General features: G+C 32.7%; 1 long non-coding RNA gene across 1 annotated transcript; it reads left to right on the forward strand.

The window, feature by feature from the left end:
- The first annotated feature begins 5,401 nt into the window (after window positions 1–5,401).
- LOC150037668 (uncharacterized) lies at window positions 5,402–7,486 on the forward strand. The gene is made up of 3 exons (XR_016527930.1): window positions 5,402–5,531; window positions 6,016–6,047; window positions 7,118–7,486. It is a non-coding gene; the product is annotated as an uncharacterized LOC150037668 (long non-coding RNA).
- The last annotated feature ends 253 nt before the right edge of the window (window positions 7,487–7,739 follow it).

A 7,739-nucleotide genomic window follows, 5' to 3' on the forward strand; every position in this document is an offset into this window, starting at 1 on the left:
TTGGAGAATTTCACCGCAGGGAAGCGAAGGCAGTGCCTTAAAAGGAAAATGGAGTTGGATGATTTGGGGGTAAATTTGTAATTTCCACTTGAAGTAGTTAGGATCTACGATTGAGTTTCATTTGAATCATTGAAAAAAAAAATTATCTGCAGTTTTCATTAAATGTGTATTAATTCATTATAAGAAAAAAAAAGGTCAAATTAATTTAGTAGTAAGAGCTTACATCCCAAGGAGCAGTGAAGGCAGGCCCCAATTGCTCGAAGAAATATCCGAACCCCCTTATGTACATATTGTGGGAAAAATAAACATCAGTTATTGGAGTATTACATGATTCAAGATTCAATAAAACATATATTTCAAAATTAAAGGTTTAATAAAGTAAGTTGAGATTGAGAGTCGATATTGTCTTTTATACTTTCATATGTATTTGGTGGTAGATTTACAAATTGATCATTTTAATATATTTGTAAATCATAAAACTAATTACCTATACAATATTAGATTAAATATAAACAATTACTAATTAACTTATACATAAGACACATTATAAACATTGTATAACTATTATTTTCTCTAATATCATTATAAGTTGTAATATACCATGTTGTTCATTTTGTTATTTAATAAAATAATATTGAGTTGATGGATAAAATATTATATTTATTTAATACTTTTATAAATTTTTGAAAATTAAGTTTATAAATTGAAACCCTAAACATGTATACTATATATTATAACACCTTATAACATACTTTCAATGTATGTAACATGCTTCCTATGATGGGATTTTAAATCTACATGGCATACCATATGCACATACAAGATTTATTATAACATAAACCACACGCATAAATAATTAAACACAAACTGATATGATTTAGTTTTGGCATTTTCAAGCAAACTAAGGCCTAAATTATTACATAAATCAGCAAAAGAAGCTCCAAAACCCTTTTAGATAGCACAAACCGATTTGAACCGGACTTCCAAAGCTTCAAAATTGGCTGAACCAGACCCCAACTGGTCGAACCGGATCTCCCAGACCCAAACCAACTGGACCGGTTCACTTGGACCACCGATTCGGATTTGCGCACGCATTCTGGATTGGGATGAGCAGCATTACAACACCCTCACCCTAGCATTGCAACGCCACATGTTTAAATGAGCAGCGTTGCAACGCTTTAAAGGCAACATTGCAACGCTGCCTGTAGTGGCTGCTGCTGCTAAAATCGGTTGCTGACCTTCTTCACTTCTTTCTTCCATCACAAACTAATTTCAACTCTAATGATTCCAAATGAATTAAAGACGCTTAAGCACACATTAAGGCCCATCAATCAAGAGCCAATTACAATAATTACAACATAGTTGAAGAGAATTTGATGCCAAAACTCAGAAAAACCATATCAGTTCATTATTTTCATACAACTTATAAAAAACACCCATCAGACTAAAATTAATACAAATTGAGTGCTTAAATCATGCTTTGATACCAATTTTTAGTGTTTAATGATTCTGTTTTTTTCCGCTGCATGTTTTTAGCTCTAATTCATCAATTTTAACTCTAAAATCAACATGCTCATCAAATGAAAAGAAGGTGGCATACATACCTTTGAAGATCTTCTTCAATGAAATTTAGTTGCAATTCTCCTTTCTTCTAGTCGTGAACCACCACTAGAGCTTCCCTACTATCCTCTAGGAGCCTTAGATTGAGTTGTGAGACTCAAAATAAGTTGGAATGAAGGGAATTTTAGGAGAAGGATACTGGTTTTTCACTTGTTGAGAACACCTTCTTCAACCTCCCGCTCTCAGCCAAATCTCAGGTTTTTCATGCAATTTTTCAGCTCAATCTGTGTGTTTTGTATATGACTTCCATGCATTCAGATTGCACATAAAACATCCACCTCCTACTTAAGAGGATTTTGCATGATTAATTGTGGAAGGATGAATAAGGTGCTAACCAAGAAAGTGGAAAAATCCCACCTTTTGGGATTTTTTCATTTCCAAATTATTTTTCTTAATTTTGAAACATTTTTCAAAAATAAAATAAAAAACTTAGTTTTAATTCTTTAATTAAAACTGGAAAATTTATTAATTTTATAAAAATTAATAACTAATAATTAATTAAATAATTTTATTAATTTTATGAATTTAATATCAAATATTAAATTAATTTAATACAAATTCCACCACCATGAATCCCTATCTATGTAATTAATATTTAAATCATTTTTTTTTAAATAATAATCATGTTGGATTTTATGTCTTAAAACTCGTAGTTTGTAAATTAATAAACATATTATGTTTTGTTTTTCGATAAAGTTGTTATTGAAATTGTAATCTTGAATCCAATAAATTAAAGTTCTGGTCTATAGTATATGAATAAGGTTAGACGCCTTGTTCTGGGGACACTATGGATGCGGCCTACTTTGTAGTTAGTACAAACGATGTGATACTGAATCGTTCATATAGAGATATGTGAGTGGGGGCATCCTATGCAATGGGTTTGCATAAGACTGAACCATAAAATAGTCACTTTTTACGTTCTAAATGTCGTTTTATGTATAAAACTGATTATTTCGTTAATTGATGACCTAGGTAACTTAATCTTAATCCTAAGCTAACTATGAACTCCTGTTCACTCGGAATTATCCTGAGATCTGCATAGGTGAGGGCAACTCATCATCGTTGGCCCAATAAGCCTCCCATTTCAGGGGTAAGATCAGGTGGATAGCTGGGAACATAGGGTGCAAGATGAAATTCACTCCTACCGTTATAGGGATAGTAGATAGGTTGTTCCTTTTAGTACTGAATCCAGGTCTTGAACAAGAGGCCCCACCCTCTCCTTGGCTCGAGAGGGGTTCAGTTTATAGGTTGGACCTCAAACTAATTGTTCATTAGAGAATCAATGAAACTTAAGGAACAAGATGTAATCTTGGGGGTAAAACGGTTTTTATGACCCAACCAAGATTACAAACAACCTGTGAAAAATTAGCTTACTAATCATGATTATATCAAATGGACACAAATATATCTATAGCGAGGGGAGTGCAACTACGGGACTATAGTGGAATGACTTCGTTAACTAGCTCTGTCTAAAAGAGTTTTAGCCAGCTAATCTCGGATCATTGAAGCCCATGATCTATAGATCCATTAGGTTCCCATTCTAGCTCATATGGAATAAATTTAGAATAGTATAATAGAATAATTCGAATTGTTCAAATTAGGTGAAGAGAGAGAAACCGACAAGTATATGTGATATAGTGGTCGGTTTTTCAGTTTAGAGATATAACTTTAATATTTAAATATGATTTAAATTTCAAGAATATGCGTACATTCATATTCGGAAGCTCGAAAATAATGGAAATGGTCAAAGATATAAAAAGTCAAAGAGTTGACTTTTGACTTTGAAAAATCAAACTTTGACCGACCTTATATTCAAATGTGATTTAAATTTTGAGAAAATGAATGCGGATTCATGCTCAGGAGCTCAAAATTAGTCAACACGAAAAAATCATAAAAAGTCAAAATGTTGATTTTTTGGTCAAAGTTTGACTTTGACAAAAATAACTATTTTGCCCTTTGACTAAAGTTAGTGGGAAAATCCAAACTTTTGTTGGATAATTCCTGGCTTATAGTGAAGACATTAAGCCCACTTAAATAGTGGATTCTAGGTGTTGGGTTTTTATGAATTGATTTCATGCAAATTTTGCATGGCTCTTTTCTATAAATATGAGCTTTGAATTTGGTTTAAAGACTTTTGGCCATTTTTCCAAATTTTTTTCTAAATTTGGGCTGGAAAAATCACTACTTTGGAGCAAATTCAAAACCCAAAACCTAACCCAAAATTTCATCTTCTTTTCCATCTCTTTCTCTCTCTCGGTTTCTTCATCCACTAGGTCCCACAATCCGGTTCTGAGTCCAGAGGATAGGTAGGTCAACTCTAGTGGTGGTCCGAAAGAGTTTGAGTCGAGATTCAACGAGAAAAAGTAGTTTTCGGGAGCTTCAAAGGTAATTATTAATTTACTGATTTTTCCTTCAATTGCATGCTTTTTTCCTTTAAATTAAAAACAATTAGAGTGTAATTAAATCCTTATTCCGATGCGTATGTCTCGTGTTCCATCAAATCAATTCTCCAATTTCGTTTAATTCCATAATTAAACGTGTAATTATATCACATATAATTATTAATTCCCTTAATTCGAATTTGAATGATCCAATTTAACTTATCACATTATTCTAAAGCTTGTTTCATTTGTGAGCTAGTAGGGGATCTAATGGACCTACAAATCATGGGCTCCAATGATCCAAGATTAATTTACTAAACTCTTTACACCGAATTATCCCCATTCATTAACTACCGGGACACTCCATTAAAACCCATTAGTTGCACTCCCCTCATTGTAGATATATTGTGTCCACTCGATATAACCATGATTAGTAAGTTAACCCTTCACAGATTGTTCGTAATAACAGTTGGGTCAATAGCTGTTTTACCCCCGAGATTACCTCTTGTTCTTTAAGTTCCACTGATTATTTAATGAGCAATTTGTTTGTGATCCAATCAACAAACTGTATCCCACTCGGGCCAATGAGAGGGTGGGGCTCCTTGTTCAAGACCTGAAGTCAACACTTAATGGAACTACCTCTCTACTATTCCTAAAAGCGGGTATGAGTGAATTCCATATTGCACCCTATGTCCCCAGCTATCTATCCGATCTTACTCTTGAAATGGGAGACTTATGGAGCTGGCGCTGTTGAGCCAACCCTCAAATTTGCAAATCTAAAGGATAATCCCGAATAAATAGAAATTCATAATTAGCTTAAGATTAAGGTTGAGTTACCCAAGTCATCGCTATAAAATATTCAGTCTTAAATAGTAAACAACATTATAAAGTAAAAGTGACTTATTTTTTAGTCCGATTTTATACAAACTCATTGCACATGACGCCCCCACTCCTCATGTCACCACATGCATGAATTAGGATCACTTCATTTGTAGTACTTTACAACTAATTATAATAAATACAAAGTGAGCTGCATTCAATAGTGTTACCAGAATAAGACACCCAACCTTATTCGTATACTATAGATCATTTTGACTATTTACTCGAACTTGATCCACTCTTATGTCTTCACATAAAGTTGAAGTACTCATATAATAGTCATGGATCTTTTAGTTTATTGGATTTATTTCTAAAACAAAATGAGCAATTCAGATATTCAATAACAACTTTATTGAATCAAAACTTCAATAACAACGTTACTGATTTACAGAATAAGTTTATTGTTTACAGACCACGAATTTTAAGACAAAAAATCCAACAATTGACAGACGATCTAGAGTTGCCTCATGTCCAACATCATCATAACTTTTTGAAAGAGAATGTCATTTTCCAAGGGGTATGTCAATATTCAAAAGTGAGGGAAAAGAACAATGGGCTAAGGGTTCTTATTATGCAGTCTTCTAGGGAGGTTTTCACCTGTATATTGCATATGTGTGGAGGTTTTTAACTATCTCACAATCTGAATATAAGGTATGACCGTATTTAGTGCTTAGTTGTTAGCTTTCTACTGCGATTTAATTCTCATTTGAGGCTTATATCTATTTGCTCTTCTAATACTGCATTGGTGCTCTCCCCAAAACACTTCAATTTTCCTTTGCCTACTACACGAACAGTGGTTCATATGGGGTTTTCTGGTGTTGTTGCATTCTTTCTTATTCGTGTGTTCAATATATGAGTTTTAGGGGCTTTCTTCAATTTACTGGTTGTTCTTTTTCAAATTTGATTCATTTGGTGTCAGTAAATGCCACTTTTGTCTTCTTTTTAGCATATAAAGTGGTATACAAATTTCCGTTTGTGACAACTAGTAATGGTTATTTAGTAGGCAGCAATGCTTCGATATAAAGATCTTGAGTGTTTTAGGTTGCACACTTCATCTGTTTTCCCTTGCTCAGTTAATCTATTCTTTTCCAAATTTGGGTAGCAAGAGAAATTAATGTTGATTCCAAATCCGCAGGTTGTATCTCCAGTCAAAATGACTTTTGAAATGTAAGTTCTCTCAGAAATGAAAAGTTGTGGGATAATTGTTTTTTTGCAGAAGTTCTTTGCTTAATTTCTACCTGTTTTAGTGTGTAGTATCTTTATTGTTGGACAGATATGCAATGTGTGTCATCCCAATCAGTATATTTTTCGCGTCAAGTTTTTGGTTAGTAATGTTGTAAAATTAGTCCTCTTGTAATAGTACTTGGAAGAGCTCTTACTTGTAGTTAAACTTTACCTTTGCTTTAAAAAACTCATTGATGAAGATATTAATGAAGCTGTGAAGATTTGTCAGGACCATTACCTTGTTGAGTTTTTTTTTCTTTTTATAAGTTTAGTTGTTTATAAAGTTTTTTTTTTTATGTTTATGCATTATTTGTCTAAATGAATTTGATTGCATTTTGATAGTTTGTGGGTTATTAATACATTGTGGGTTAGGTTAATTCTTCATTATCATCATCGAATCTTTTATGTTATCTCTTGTTTAATCATTTCTTTTGCTTCTTCGTCATTTTGAATCTAATTCGTCCTTAGAATCTTGTTTGAATAGTCTAGGATTGACTATTGTTGAAATGTCTTGAATCTGTTTGTTGGTGCTTCGAACAACCAAGTACGGGGGTCTCGCTGATTGGGTTTAGAGTAGTGTGCTATATAAACTCTCTAATCCCAGAGGCGCCGTTTTTTTATATAATTTCTGAAAACATTCTCTTAAATAATATTGTTTTCCCTCTACCCGTGGACGTAGCTACACACACTGTTAGTAAACCACGTATATCTGTGTATCGATCTTCTCTATCTCTACGTTCCTTTTTGTGTTCTTTAATTGTCGATTTTGTAACAACTATCTTCATGTCAACTATCTTCATGTTGTAACAACTTTCTTTTTGTGTTCTTTAATTGTCAATAGCATCTTTTAGTTAGAATTGTTTTTTATGGTTTCGTTTGATTGAAGTCTTGTATCCGTTTGGTGTGCTTTTTAGTTGCTTGAAGTTCTGGTATTGCTTTTACGGGGTTTTTTAATTGCTTGAAGCTAAGCTCAAACTTATGAAATAATCTAGTGTCTTCTACATTTTTAATAGCAAAAATCCAATGCTTTCGTTTCTTCCATAGAGCAAGAGCTCCCACAAGACATCGGGACTAGTGCCATTGGTAAATTCCAGCTTCACACCAGATGAGCATTAGTGGAACTACATAATCGAAATTTCATTTTATGCATCCAGACAAAAAGAAACATCAAATTCAAAATCGTCCCTTCATCTAAGCTCCATTCTTCTTTGTCAAACATTACAAAGTTAAGCTAAATGAGCATATATTTGAAATTGTCTCTTTAGCTTATTTGGCTTTTCAGTTTAATAATGTATAATGCTTAACATCTATGAACATTTTGACATTGTAGCAACCACTAGTAAGAATCTAATTATTTTGTAGGTCTCTGGTATGTATCCTTGTTCTGGAACAATTTAACTTCAAAACTTATTAGATATTCGTTGAGTGCAATACCAATCAAGTTTATGTTTTTTTTTTTTTTTAATTTTTTTTTATGAATTTGATAGATTTGGATTTAAGTTATAGAAGTTTCTTTAAAAGAGATTTGAAATTGTAATCATTAGTATAGCATATGATATACTAGTTAGATTGTTTAATCTTGTTTTTGGTTGGCCAGGTATCTTATGATTTCCCAGTGCATAAAAAGAAAGAAAT

The sequence above is a fragment of the Benincasa hispida genome, chromosome 2 (assembly GCF_027475165.1).
Source record: "Benincasa hispida cultivar pf3 chromosome 2, pf3_genome.v1.1, whole genome shotgun sequence".
NCBI lineage: Eukaryota > Viridiplantae > Streptophyta > Magnoliopsida > Cucurbitales > Cucurbitaceae > Benincasa > Benincasa hispida.